Genomic DNA, 16,445 nt, shown 5'->3' with positions numbered 1-16,445 from the left:
ATGTGTTGTGAGAGCTTTGAACCAACAAGTGTTTCACTACAGTTTATAACGCAGAGCCGTAAAAATAAAAAATATTTTTTTTTACACGAAAATGATATTTTAGCCCCCACGTTTTTATTTTCGCAAGGGTAACAGGACAAATTAGACCCCAAAAGTTGTTGTCCAACTTGTCCTGAGAACACTGATACCCCATATGTTGGGGGGAACCACTGTTTGGGTGCACGGCAGAGCTCGGAAGGGAAGGAGCGCCGTTTGAAATGCAGACTTAGATGGATTGGTCTGCAGGTGTCATGTTGCATTTGCAGAGCCCATGATGTACCTAAACAGTAGAAACCCCCCACAAGTGACCCCATATTGGAAACTAGACCCCACAAGGAACTTATCTAGATGTGTTGTGAGAACTTTGAACCAACAAGTGTTTCACTACAGTTTATAATGCAGAGCCGTGAAAATAAAAAATATTTTTTTTTTTCCACGAAAATGATATTTTAGCCCCCAGGTTTTTTTTCCCATGGGTAACAGGACAAATTAGACCCCAAAAGTTGTTGTCCAACTTGTCCTGAGAACACTGATACCCCATATGTTGGGGGGAACCACTGTTTGGGCGCACAGGAGAACTCAGAAGGGAAGGAGCAGTGTTTTAGTTTTTCAAAGCAGAATTGGCTGGAATTGAGATCGGACGCCATGTCGCGTTTGGAGAGCCCCTGATGTGACTAAACAGTGGAAACCCCCCAATTCTAACTGAAACCCTAATCCAAACACACCCCTAACCCTAATCCCAATGGTAACCCTACCCCCAACCCCAACCCTAATCCCAACCCCAACCCTAGCCCTAACCCTAGTCCTAACCCTAGCCCTAACCCTAATGGGAAAATGGAAATAAATACATTTTTTTTACATTTTATTATTTTTCCCTAACTAAGGGGGTGATGAAGGGGGGTTTGATTTACTTTTATAGCGTTTTTTTTGGCGGATTTTTAGGGTTGGCAGCTGTCACACACTAAAAGACGCTTTTTATTGCAAAAAATAGTTTTTGCATCACCACATTTTGAGAGCTATAATTTATCCATATTTTGGCCCACAGAGTCATGTGAGATCTTGTTTTTTGCGGGACGAGTTGATGTTTTTGTTGGTAACATTTTCGGGCAGATGACATTTTTTGATCGCTTTTTATTCCGATTTTTATGAGGCGGAATGAACAAAAACCAGCAATTCCTGAAATTCTTTTGGGGGGGCGTTTATACCGTTCCACGTGTGGTAAAATTGATAAAGAAGCTTTATTCTTCGGGTCAGTACGATTACAGCGATACCTCATTTATATCATTTTTTTTATGTTTTGGCGCTTTTACACAATAAAAACAATTTTATATAAAAAAATAATTGTTTTTGCATCGCTTTATTCTGAGAGCTATAACTTTTTTATTTTTCTGCTGATGACGCTGTATGGTGGCTTTTTTTTTGCGGGACAAGATGACGATTTCAGCGGTACCATGGTTATTTATATCCGTCGTTTTGATCGCGTGTTATTCCACTTTTTGTTTGCCGGTATGATAATAAAGCAATATTTTTTGCCTTGTTTTTTTTTTTTTTTTTTTGCGGTGTTCACTGAAGGGGTTAACTAGTGGGATAGTTTTATAGAGCGGGTCGTTACGGACGCGGTGATACCAAATATGTGCACTTTTATTGTTTTTTTTTCATTTACATAAATAAATGGATTTACTGGGAAGTTTTTTTTTTTCTTTATTTGGCGATTTTTTTTATTTATTTTTTTATATATTCTATTTTTTTTTTTTTTTTACTTTCTATCATTGTCCCAGGGTGGGACATCACTGTATTAGATCAGATCGTTGATTTGACAGTGTGCATAGCACTCTGTGAGATTAACGATCTGACAGGGAAGCTTAGCTGGCTTTCCAGCGCCTGCTCTTAGCAGGCGCCGGCTAGCCAGGTCATTGCATGACCCGGAAGGAGTCTGGCGGCCATCTTGGATCCGGGGACTCCTTCCGGGTCACCGGAGCAACGCGATCTCATCGCGTTTCTCCGGTGGGAGAGCGCAGGGAGCCCCCGTCCCTGCGCGATCCCCCTCTATGCCGCTGTCATTACTGACAGCGGCATCAGAGGGGTTAAATGCCCGCGATCGGCGATAGCGCCGATCGTGGGCATTGCTGCGGGGTGTCAGCTGTCATATACAGCTGACACCCGCACCCGATCACCGCGGCGCTCAGCGCGAGACCGCGGGGATCGGTGCGCCGTACTAGTACTGCTGCTGGCACTAATGCAGTGCCGGCAGCGCAGTACTAGTACGGCGCATGTCGCGAAGGGGTTAAGGGGTCTACTTTCCAAAATGGTGTCACTTGTGGGGTGTTACAATGTTTAGGCACATCAGTGGCTCTCCAAACGCAACATGGCGTCCCATCTCCATTCCAGTCAATTTTGCATTGAAAAGTCAAATGGCTCTAAGTCAAATGGCTCTCCTTTCCTTCCGAGCTCTGCCATGGGCCCAAACAGTGGTTTACCCCCACATATGGGGTATCAACATACTCAGGACAAATTGTACAACAACTTTCGGGGTCCATTTTCTCCTGTTACCCTTGGTAAAATAAAACAAATTGGAGCTGAAATACATTTTGTGTGAAAAAAAGTTAAATGCTCATTTTTATTTAAACATTCCAAAAATTCCTGTAAAACACCTGAAGGGTTAATAAACTTCTTGAATGTGGTTTTGAGCACCTTGAGGGGTGCAGTTTTTAGAATGGTGTCACACTTGGGTATTTTCTATCATACAGACCCCTCAAAATGACTTCAAATGAGATGTGGTCCCTAAAAAAAAATGGTGTTGTAAAAATGAGAAATTGCTGGTCAACTTTTAACCCTTATAACTCCCTAACAAAAAAAAATTTTGGTTCCCAAATTGTGCTGATGTAAAGTAGACATGTGGGAAATGTTACTTATTAAGTATTTTGCATGACATATCTCTGTGATTTAAGGCCATAAAAATTCAAATTTGTAAAATTGCGAAATTTTCAAAATTTTTGCCAAATTTCCATTTTTTTCTCAAATAAACGCAAGTTATATCGAATAAATTTTACCACTAACATGAATGACAATATCTCACAAGAAAACAGTGTCAGAATTGCCAAGATCCGTTGAAGCGTTCCAGAGTTATAACCTCATAAAGAGACAGTGGTCAGAATTATAAAAATTGGCCCGGTCATTAACGTGCAAATCACCCTCGGGGCTTAAGGGGTTAAGTAGCGGCACACGTGGCCGCCAGCAGCAGCAGGAAGCCGGTGGCTGACACTGCGCACTACTGAAGAGCAATGAATACTCACTGCTCTCTGTGCACAGTCCCGGCGAGTACTCCTGCAGCTGTGCTCTGCTTGTGACGTCCCTGCCATGTGCTGCTTACAAGTATAAAGCAGCTGCTGGCATCGGAGCAGGAAGCTGCGAGGGGGCGCCGGGTAGGTAAGTGTAATGGGTTTTTTTTTAAATGTTTTCTAATGGGGCCATGCATATTAGGATGGGGATGAGGGGACCATGTATACCAGGATAGGGGGATAGTAAGTACAGAATTGACCACATTTTTTACTTCTATTTTTTTTACCTTATTTCCTCCTCTAAAACCTAGGTACATCTTATAGTCAAAAAAATACGGTATATACTGTATATCTTTTTTTTTTTGTCAGTGAACTCATTCCTTATGTTTTGCCTCATTAAAATAAAAACAAAAAAAGAGAAGAAAAGAGACATACAGAAAATTGAGGAACGCCCCATATGCACAATATTTGAAAAAAATAATTTATTTGAGAGTACAAAAGCAAACAAACCACACAAACAATAACCTAAAAACATGAATGTTAAAAACAGTAAATCAAACCCCAAAAAGAGAAATAAAGCCCCCTAGGTGCTGGACAAAATAGACCACGGCCCAACGATATGGGTATTGCACTATTATGCTATACAATTAAGGACATAGGGCATGACAGTATGCGGGAAGAAATAAGTATGTCCAAAAAATGACAGACTGTAATAATGAACGGCACACAAGAAACATATAATCAATATTAATATAGAGATACCCCAATGCCTATGTGGTATGAGGGGGAAAAATCCCCAATACAAGCAATCAAATCACTATTGCAATGGAGACATGTACAGGTCTAGAAATTATGCAGAGTGGAAAGATCTAATATGACCAGTCAAACTACACAAAATGAATGGCCTATAATACGCTGCAGGCTGTAATAAACAGAACACACGCCTACCTACAACAGACCTCTACCAGAAGATATCAATAGACTCAATATGAATGAATTTGTTATTATTCAAATATAGTGGAGGTTTTATTTGCAGGATATATAGACACAAATGGAGTGGGTATATACAGTGGGGCAAAAAAGTAGTCAGTCAGCAATAGTGCAAGTTCCACCACTTAAAAAGATGAGAGGCGTCTGTAATTTACATCATAGGTAGACCTCAACTATGGGAGACAAACTGAGAAAAAAAAATCCAGAAAATCACATTGTCTGTTTTTTTATCATTTTATTTGCATATTATGGTGGAAAATAAGTATTTGGTCAGAAACAAAATTTCATCTCAATACTTTGTAATATATCCTTTGTTGGCAATGACAGAGGTCACACGTTTTCTGTAAGTCTTCACAAGGTTGCCACACACTGTTGTTGGTATGTTGGCCCATTCCTCCATGCAGATCTCCTCTAGAGCAGTGATGTTTTTGGCTTTTCGCTTGGCAACACGGACACGGGCTAAAGGGTGTGCATGTGAATCTATAAGACATGCACTAGTCAAACCTGCCTGTCAATTAGCATAACCGCAAAAAGAGTGCATCCCTAGTCTAGTTATATGAAAAAGTTTGGGCACCCCTATTAATCTTAAGCTTAATGTTTTTTTGCACCAGCTATTTCAGTTTCATATATCTAATAACTGTTGGACACAGTAATGTTTCTGCCTTGAAATGAGGTTTATTGTACTAACAGAAAATGTGCAATCTGCATTCAAACTAAATTTGACAGGTGCATAAGTATGGGCACCCCATCGGAAAAGTGACATTAATATTTAGTAGATCCTCCTTTTGCAAAAATAACAGCTCCTAGTCGCTTTCTGTAGCTTTTAATGAGTTCCTGGATCCTGGATGAAGGTATTTTTGACCATTCCTCTTTACAAAACAATTCCACTTCAGTTAAGCTTGATGGACAGCCCTCTTCAAATGATCCCACAGATGTTCAATGATATTCAGGTCTGGGGACTGGGATGGCCATTCCAGAACAGTGTAATTGTTCCTCTGCATGAATGCCTGAGTAGATTTGGAGCGGTGTTTTGGATCATTGTCTTGCTGAAAGATCCATCCCCTGCGTAAATTCAACTTTGTCACTGATTCATGAACATTATTGTCAAGAACCTGCTGATACTGAAAGGAATCCATGCGTCCCTCAACTTTAACAAGATTCCCGGTGCCGGTATTGGCCACACAGCCCCAAAGCATGATGGAACCTCCACCAAATTTTACTGTGGGTAGCAAGTGTTTTTCTTGGAATGCTGTGTTTTTTTGCCGCCAAGCATAACGCCTTTTTGTATGACCAAACAACTCAATCTTGGTTTTATCAGTCCACAGGACCTTCTTCCAAGAAGAAATTGGCTTCTCCAAATGTGCTTTTGCATACCTCAGCCGACTCTGTTTGTGGCGTGCTTGCAGAAACGGCTTTTTTCGCATCACTCTCCCATACAGCTTCTCCTTGTGCAAAGTGCGTTGTATAGTTGACCGATGCACAGTGACACCATCTGCAGCAAGTTGATGCTGCAGGTCTCTGGAGGTGGTCTGAGGATTGTCCTTGACTGATCTCACCATTCTTCTTCTCTGCCTTTCTGATGTTTTTCTTGGCCTGCCACTTCTGGCCTTAACAATAACTGTACCTGTGTTCTTCCATTTCCTTACTATGTTCCTCACAGTGGAAATTGACAGGTTAAATCTCTGAGACAGCTTTTTCTATCCTTCCCCTGAACAACTATGTTGAATAATCTTTGTTTTCAGATCATTAGACAGTTGTTTTGAGCAGCCCATGATGCCACTCTTCCGAGGAGATTCAAACAGGAGAACAACTTGCAAATGGCCACTTTAAGTAGCTTTTCTCATGATTGCATACACCTGGCTATGAAGTTCAAAGCTCAATGAGGTTGGAAAACCAAAAAAAGTGCTTTAGTAAGTCAGTAAAAAGTAGGTAGGAGTATTTAAAACAAGAAAATGATAAGGGTGCCCATACTTATGCACCTGTCAAATTTTGTTTGAATGCAAATTGCACATTTTCTGTTAGTACAATAAACCTCATTTCACGGCAGAAACATTACTGTGTCCAACAGTTATTAGATGTATGAAACTGAAATAGCTGTTGCGAAATTTTTTTTTTTAGAAAGCATTAAGCTTAAGATTAATAAGGGTGCCCAAACTTTTTCACATAACTGTAACTTTTCAAGAACAATAGAGTCCCATGTGGTTTGAAAGTTGCTGTACCAGTTAAAGCTGGTATCAGGTGAGAGAGGTGAAGGGTTAAAAATTCCTCAGTGAAGCTGGCACGCTGGTCTCACAGCTATGTAGCAAGGCAGAGGGAGGAAGACTGGCTTAGCATTCCAGCCTTGCGCTGGCAGGCAGAGGAACCTGCAGCTGAGAGCTCTGTATGTGTAATTGAAGTAATCAGATATTTTTCCTATTTCCTGACAACAGGTATATACTATATACAGGGGAGATTACAAACAGGTAATGTACATACTATAAACATGGGAGATGACATACAGGTATATACTATAAATAAGAGGAGATGACATACAGGTATATACTATATACATGGTAGATTACACACAGGTATATATTATACACAGGAGAAGATGACATACAGGTATATACTACAGTTGTGGCCAAAAGTATTGACACCCCTGCAATTCTGTCAGATAATACTCAGTTTCTTCCTGAAAATGATTGCAAACACAAATTCTTTGGTATTATTATCTTCACTTAATTTGTCTTAAATGAAAAAAACACAAAAAGAATTGTCCTAAAGCCAAATCGGATATAATTCCACACCAAACATAAAAAAGGGGGTGGACAAAAGTATTGGCACTGTTCGAAAAATCATGTGATGCTTCTCTAATTTGTGTAATTAACAGCACCTGTAACTTACCTGTGGCACCTAACAGGTGTTGGCAATAACTAAATCACACTTGCAGCCAGTTGACATGGATTAAAGTTGACTCAACCTCTGTCCTGTGTCCTTGTGTGCACCACATTGAGCATGGAGAAAAGAAAGAAGACCAAAGAACTGTCTGAGGACTTGAGAAACCAAATTGTGAGGAAGCATGAACAATCTCAAGGCTACAAGTCCATCTCCAAAGACCTGAATGTTCCTGTGTCTACCGTGCGCAGTGTCATCAAGAAGTTTAAAGCCCATGGCACTGTGGCTAACCTCCCTAGATGTGGACGGAAAATAAAAATTGACAAGAGATTTCAACGCAAGATTGTGCGGATGTTGGATAAAGAACATCAACTAACATCCAAACAAGTTCAAGCTGCCCTGCAGTCCGAGGGTACAACAGTGTCAACCCGTACTATCCTTCGGCATCTGAATGAAAAGGGGCTGTATGGTAGGAGACCCAGGAAAACCCCACTTACCCTGAGACATAAAAAAGCCAGGCTGGAGTTTGCCAAACCTTACCTGAGAAAGCCTAAAATGTTTTGGAACATCTGGTCAGATGAGACAAAAGTAGAGCTTTTTGGGCAAAGGCATAAGCATAGAGTTTACAGGAGAAAAAAAGAGGCATTCAAAGAAAAGAACACGGTCCCTACAGCCAAACATGGCGGAGGTTCCCTGATGTTTTGGGGTTGCTTTGCTGCCTCTGGCACTGGACTGCTTGACCGTGTGCATGGCATTATGAAGTCTGAAGACAGCCAACAAAATTTGCAGCATAATGTAGGGCCCAGTGTGAGAAAGCTGGGTCTCCCTCAGAGGTCATGGGTCTTCCAGCAGGACAATGACCCAAAACACACTTCAAAAAGCACTAGAAAATGGTTTGAGAGAAAGCACTGGAGACTTCTAAGGTGGCCAGCAATTAGTCCAGACCTGAATCCCATAGAACACGTGTGGAGAGATCTAAAAATGGCAGTTTGGAGAAGGCACCCTTCAAATATCAGGGACCTGGAGCAGTTTGCCAAAGAAGAATGGTCTAAACTTCCAGCAGAGCATTGCAAGAAACTCATTGATGGTTACCGGAAGCGGTTGGTCGCAGTTATTTTGGCTAAAGGTTGCGCAACCAAGTATTAGGCTGAGGGTGCCAATACTTTTGTCTGGCCCATTTTTGGAGTTTTCTGTGAAATGATCAATGTTTTGCTTTTTGCTTCATTCTCTTTTGTGTTTTTTTTATTTAAGACAAATTAAATGAAGATAATAATACCAAAGAATTTGTGATTGCAATCATTTTCAGGAAGAAACTGAGTATTATCTGACAGAATTGCAGGGGTGTCAATACTTTAGGCCACAACCGTATATACAGGGGAGATGGCATACAGATATATACTATATTCAGGAGGAGATAACATACAGGTATATACTATATACAGGAGGAGATGACATACAGGTAGATACTATATGCAGGGGAGATGACACACAGGTATATACTATATACAGGAGGAGATGACATACAGGTATATACTATATACAGGAGATGACACAGGTATATAGTATATACAGGGGAGATTACATACAGCTATATACTATATACAGGGGAGATGACACACAGGTATATACTATATACAGGAGGAGATGACATACAGGTATATACTATATACAGAGGAGATGACACAGGTATATACTATATACAGAGGACATGACATACAGGTATATACTATATACAGGAGGAGATGATATACAGGTATATACTATATACAGGGGAGATGACACACGGGTATATACTATATACAGGAGGAGATGACATACACGTATATTCTATATACAGGGGAGATGAGAAAGATATATACTATTTACAGGGGAGATGAAACAGGTATATACTATATACAGGAGATGACACACAGGTATATACTATATACAGGGGAGATGACACACAGGTATATACTATATACAGGAGGAGATAACACACATGCATATACTATATATAGCAGATGACATACAGGTATATACTATATTCCCGTAGGAGATGACACACAGGTATATACTACATACAGGAGGAGATGACATTTAGGTATATACTATATACAGGAGGAGATCACGTAGTTTTATACTACAGTATTTACAGAAGGAGATGACACAGGTATATACTATATACAGGAGATAACATACAGGTGTATACTATATACAGGAGGAGATGTCTTACAGGTGTATACTATATACAGGAGGAGATGTCTTACAGTTATATACTATATACAGGAGGAGATGATACACAGGTATATACTATATACAGGAGGAGATGACATACAGGTATATGCTATATACAGGGGAGATAACACACAGGTATATACTATATACAGGAGGAGATGACATACAGGGGGCAGCACGGTGGCGCAGTGGTTAGCACAGCAGCCTTGCAGCACTGGAGTCCTGGGTTCAAACCCCACCAAGGACAATATCTGCAAAGAGTTTGTATGTTCTCTCCATGTTCGCGTGGCACTCCGGTCTCCTCCCACATTCCAAAGACATACTGATAGGGAATTTAGATTGTGAGCCCCATCGGGCACAGTGATGATAATGTGTGCAAAATGTAAAGCGCTGCGGAATATGTTAGCGCTATATAAAAAATAAAGATGATGATGATGATATTCTATACAGGGGTGATGACACAGGTATATACTATATACAGGAGGAGATGACACACGTATATACTATATACAGGGGCGATGACACACAGGTATATACTCCTCCTCCTCCTCACTATGCTCCGCTCCATCGGCCTCAAGGACACCGTTCTCTCCTGGTTCTCCTCCTATCTCTCTGACCAATCCTTCACTGTATGTGATACAGGAGATGACATACAGGTATATACTATATGCAGGAGATGACATACAGGTATATAGTATATATAGTGGAGATGATACACACAAATATATACTATATACAGGGGAGATGACACACAGGTATATACTATATTCCCGGAGGAGATGACACATAGGTATATACTATATACAGGAGGAGATGACACACAGATATTACTATATACAGGAGGAGATGACCCACATGCATATAATATATACAGGAGCAGAGGACACACAAGTATATACAATATACAGGAGAGATGACACACAGGTGTAAACTATATAAAAGAGAGATAACACACAGGTATATACTATATACAGGAGGAGATAACACAGAGGTATATACTATAAAAGGAGGAGATGTCACACAGGTATATACTATATACAGGAGAGATAACACACAGGTATATACTTTATACAGGAGAGATGACACACAGGTATGTACTATATACAGGGGAGATGACACACAGGTATATACTATGTACAGGAGGAGATGACATACAAGTATATACTATATACAGGAGGAGATGACATACAGGTATACAGTACAGACCAAAAGTTTGGACACACCTTCTCATTTAAAGATTTTTCTGTATTTTCATGACTATGAAAATTGTAAATTCACACTGAAGGCATCAAAACTATGAATTAACACCTGTGGAATTATATACTTAACAAAAAAGTGTGAAACAACTGAAAATATGTCTTATATTCTAGGATCTTCAAAGTAGCCACCTTTTGCTTTGATGACTGCTTTGCACACTCTTGGCATTCTCTTGATGACCTTCAAGAGGTAGTCACCGGGAATGGTTTTCTCTTCACAAGAGTGCCCTGTCAGGTTTAATAAGTGGGATTTCTTGCCTTATAATTGGGATTGGGACCATCAGTTATGTTGTGCAGAAGTCTGGTGGATACACAGCTGATAGTCCTACTGAATAGACTGTTAGAAATTGTATTATGGCAAGAAAAAAGCAGCTAAGTAAAGAAAAATGAGTGGCCATCATTACTTTAAGAAATGAAGGTCAGTCAGTCCGAAAAATTGGGAAAACTTTGAAAGTGTTCCCAAGTCCAGTGGCAAAAACCATCAAGCGCTACAAAAAAAACTGGCTCACATGAGGACCGCCCCAGGAAAGGAAGACCAGGAGTCACCTCTGCTTCTGAGGATAAGTGTAACCGAGTCATCAGCCTCAGAAATCGCAGGTTAACAGCAGCTCAGATCAGAGACCAGGTCAATGTCACACAGAGTTCTAGCAGCAGACACATCTCTACAACAACTGTTAGGAGGAGACTTTGTGCAGCAGGCCTTCATGGTAAAATAGCTGCTAGGACACCACTGCTAAGGACAGGCAACAAGCAGAAGAGACTTGTTTGGGCTAAAGAACACAAGGAATGGACATTATACCAGTGGAAATCTGTGTTTTCGTCTGATGAGTCCAAATTTGAGATCTTTGGTTACAACCACCGTGTCTTTGTGCGACGCAGAAAAGGTGAATGGATGGACTCTACATGCCTGGTTCCCACCGTGAAGCATGGAGGAGGAGGTGTGATGGTGTGGGGGTGCTTTGTTGGTGACACTGTTGGGGATTTATTCAAAATTGAAGGCACACTGAACCAGCAAGGCTACCACAGCATCTTGCAGCGGCATGCTATTCTATCCGGTTTGCGTTTAGTTGGACCATCAGTTATTTTTCAACAGGACAATGACCCCAAACACACCTCCAGGCTGTGTAAGGGCTATTTGACCAAGAAGGAGAGTGATGGGTGCTACGCCAGATGACCTAGCCTCCACAGTCACCAGACCTGAACCAAATCGAGATGGTTTGGGGTGAGCTGGACCGCAGAGTGAAGGCAAAAGGGCCAACAAGTGCTAAGCAACTCTGGGAACTCCTTCAAGATTGTTGGAAGACCATTCCCGGTGACTACCTCTTGAAGCTCATCAAGAGAATGCCAAAAGGTGGCTACTTTGAAAAACCTAGAATATAAGACATATTTTCAGTTGTTTCACACTATTTTGTTAAGTATATAATTCCACATGTGTTAATTCATAGTTTTGATGCCTTCAGTGTGAATGTACAATTTTCATAGTCATGAAAATACAGAAAAATCTTTGAATGAGAAGGTGTATCCAAACTTTTGGTCTGTACTGTATACTATACCTCTCCCCTCTGTACCAGTCTGTCACTGTAAACTTGTTTACTTTAAACGATATCTTTAACTTTGTATGTAAACCTTTCTCATGTACAGCACCATGGAATTTATGGTGCTATATAAATAAATAATAATAATAAAATACTATATACAGGGGAGATGACACACAGGTATATACTATATACAGGGGGAGATGACATACAGGTATATTCTATATACAGGGGAGATGACACACAGATATATACTATGTACAGTGGAGATGACACACAGGTACATACTATATACAGGAGGAGATGACACACAGGTATATACTATACACAGGGGAGATGACACAGGTATATACTATATACAGGAGATTACACACATGTATATACTATATACAGCAGATGACATACAGGTATACACTATATTCCTGGAGAAGATGACACACAGGCATATACTACATATAGGAGGAGATGACATTTAGGTATATACTATATACAGGAGGAGATGACATACAGGTATATACTATATACAGTAGGATATCACATACAGTTATATACGATATACAGGAGAGGACACAGATACAGTGGGGCAAAAAAGTATTTAGTCAGTCAGCAATAGTGCAAGTTCCACCACTTAAAAAGATGAGAGGCGTCTGTAATTTACATCATAGGTAGACCTCAACTATGGGAGACAAACTGAGAAAAAAAATCCAGAAAATCACATTGTCTGTGTTTTTTTTTTCATTTTATTTGCATATTATGGTGGAAAATAAGTTTTTGGTCAGAAACAAAATTTCATCTCAATGCTTTGTAATATATCCTTTGTTGGCAATGACAGAGGTCAAACGTTTTCTGTAAGTCTTCACAAGGTTGCACCACACTGTTGTTGGTATGTTGGCCCATTCCTCCATGCAGATCTCCTCTAGAGCAGTGATGTTTTTGGCTTTTCGCTTGGCAACACAGACTTTCAACTCCCTCCAAAGGTTTTCTATAGGGTTGAGATCTGGAGACTGGCTAGGCCACTCCAGGACCTTGAAATGCTTCTTACGAAGCCACTCCTTCGTTGCCCTGGCGGTGTGCTTTTGGATCATTGTCATGTTGAAAGACCCAACCACGTTTCATCTTCAATGCCCTTGCTGATGGAAGGAGGTTTGCACTCAAAATCTCATGATACATGACCCCATTCATTCTTTCATGTACCCGGGTCAGTCGTCCTGGCCCCTTTGCAGAGAAACAGCCCCAAAGCATTATGTTTCCACCACCATGCTTTACAGTAGGTATGGTGTTTGATGGATGCAACTCAGTATTCTTTTTCCTCCAAACACGACAAGTTGTGTTTCTACAAAACAGTTCCAGTTTGGTTTCATCAGACCATAGGACATTCTCCCAAAACTCATCTGGATCATCTGTTATGATCTGGTGGTTAGGACAACAATGGACCTGGTAGTTAAGAGCAAACAAAATGACCTGATAGTTTCTAATAACATGGGACGAGCTCTGAGACGTGGGAACTCTGCTGACCGCAATCCCTAATCCTATCACACCACACTAGAAATAGCCGTGGAGCGCTCCTGACCAGACCTAGGCGCCTCGGCACAGCCTAAGAAACTAGCTAGCCCTGAAGATAGGAAAATAAGCCTACCTTGCCTCAGAGAAAATTCCCCAAAGGAAAAGGCAGCCCCCCACATATAATGACTGTGAGTAAAGATGAAAATACAAACACAGAGATGAAGTAGATTTAGCAAAGTGAGGCCCGACTTACTGAATAGACAGAGGATAGGAAAGATAGCTTTGCAGTCAGCACAAAAACCTACAAAAAAACATGCAGAGGGCACAAAAAGACCCTCCGCATCGGCTAACGGTACGGAGGTGCTCCCTCTGCGTCCCAGAGCTTCCAGCAAGCAAGAACAAACCAAAATAGCAAGCTGGACAGAAAAAATAGCAAACAAATGAAACACAAGCAGAACTTAGCTTATGCAGGGAAGTCAGGCCACAATAACGATCCAGGAGAGAGCAAGACCAATACTGGAACATTGACTGGAGGCCAGGAGCAAAGCACTAGGTGGAGTTAAATAGAGCAGCACCTAACGACTTAACCTCGTCACCTGTGGACGGAAACTCAGAAGCCGCAGCCCCACTCACATCCACCAGAGGAAGCCCAAGGACAGAACCAGCCGAAGTACCATTCATGACCACAGGAGGGAGCTTGCCAACAGAATTCACAACAGTACCCCCCTTGAGGAGGGGTCACCGAACCCTCACCAGAGCCCCCAGGCCGACCAGGAAGAGCCAAATGAAAGGCACGAACCAGATCGGCAGCATGAACATCGGAGGCAAAAACCCAGGAATTATCTTCCTGAACATACCCTTTCCACTTAACCAGGTACTGGAGTTTCCGTCTCGAAATACGAGAATCCAAAATCTTCTCCACCACATACTCCAACTCCCCCTCAACCAAAACCGGGGCAGGAGGATCAACGGATGGAACCACAGGCGCCACGTATCTCCGCAACAATGACCTATGGAATACATTATGGATGGAAAAAGAAGCTGGAAGGGTCAAACGAAACAACACAGGATTAAGAACCTCAGAAATCCTATACGGACCAATGAAACGAGGCTTAAACTTAGGAGAGGAAACCTTCATAGGAATATAACGAGATGACAACCAAACCAAATCCCCAACACGAAGTCGGGGACCCACACAGCGCCGGCGGTTAGCGAAACATTGAGCCTTCTCCTGGGACAATGTCAAATTGTCCACCACATGAGTCCAAATCTGCTGCAACCTATCCACAACAGTATCCACACCAGGACAGTCCGAAGACTCAACCTGCCCTGAAGAGAAACGAGGATGGAAACCAGAATTGCAGAAAAACGGCGAAACCAAAGTAGCCGAGCTGGCCCGATTATTAAGGGCGAACTCAGCCAAAGGCAAAAAGGACACCCAATCATCCTGATCAGCAGGAACAAAGCATCTCAGATATGTTTCCAAAGTCTGATTGGTTCGTTCAGTCTGGCCATTAGTCTGTGATGGAAAGCCGAGGAAAAAGACAAATCAATGCCCATCCTAGCACAAAAGGCTCGCCAAAACCTTGAAACAAACTGGGAACCTCTGTCCGAAACGATGTTCTCCGGAATGCCATGTAAACGAACCACATGCTGGAAAAACAATGGCACCAAATCAGAGGAGGAAGGCAATTTAGCCAAGGGTACCAAATGGACCATCTTAGAGAAACGATCACAAACCACCCAAATGACCGACATCTTTTGAGAGACAGGGAGATCCGAAATAAAATCCATAGAGATATGTGTCCAGGGCCTCTTCGGAACCGGCAAGGGCAAAAGCAACCCACTGGCACGAGAACAGCAGGGCTTAGCCCGAGCACAAGTCCCACAGGACTGCACAAAAGAACGCACATCCCGCGACAGAGACGGCCACCAAAAGGATCTAGCCACCAAATCTCTGGTACCAAAGATTCCAGGATGACCAGCCAACACCGAACAATGAACCTCAGAGATAACTCTACTCGTCCATTTATCAGGGACAAACAGTTTCTCCGCTGGGCAATGGTCAGGTCTATTAGCCTGAAATTTTTGCAGCACCCGCCGCAAATCAGGGGAGATGGCAGACAAAATTACCCCCTCTTTGAGAATACCCGCCGGCTCAGGCAAACCCGGAGAGTCGGGCACAAAACTCCTAGACAGGGCATCAGCTGTTGTGGATTCTGTTTTTGGGCTCCCTCTGGTGGTTACAGATGGTACTGGGTGACTTGTGTTCTCTGCTGTCTCTGGTGTCCACCTGTTCTATCAGGATATGGGAGTTTCCTATTTAACCTGGCCTTCTTGTCATTTCCTCGCCGGCTATCAATGTAATCAGTGTGTCTTGTTACCTCTGCTTCCCGCTTCTGTTATCTTCAGGACAAGCTAAGTTTTGATTTTTCTGTTCCACGTTTTGCTTAATTTTAGTCTTAGTCCAGCTTGCAGATATGTGATTCCTTTTTGCTGGTTGCTCTAGTGGGCTGATATTACTCCTCATGTTCCATGAGTTGGCACATGAGTTCAAGTAATTTCAGGATGGTTTTTTGTAGGGTTTTTCGCTGACCGCGCAGTTCACTTTTGTATCCTCTGCTATCTAGCTTTAGCGGGCCTCATTTTGCTGAATCTGTTTTCATATCTACGTATGTGTTTTCCTCTCATTTCACCGTCATTATATGTGGGGGGCTGCTATTTCTGTGGGGTGTTTCTCTGGAGGCAAGAGAGGT

The sequence above is a fragment of the Ranitomeya imitator genome, chromosome 2 (assembly GCF_032444005.1).
Source record: "Ranitomeya imitator isolate aRanImi1 chromosome 2, aRanImi1.pri, whole genome shotgun sequence".
Taxonomy (NCBI): domain Eukaryota; kingdom Metazoa; phylum Chordata; class Amphibia; order Anura; family Dendrobatidae; genus Ranitomeya; species Ranitomeya imitator.
This window is presented reverse-complemented; position numbering follows the sequence as displayed.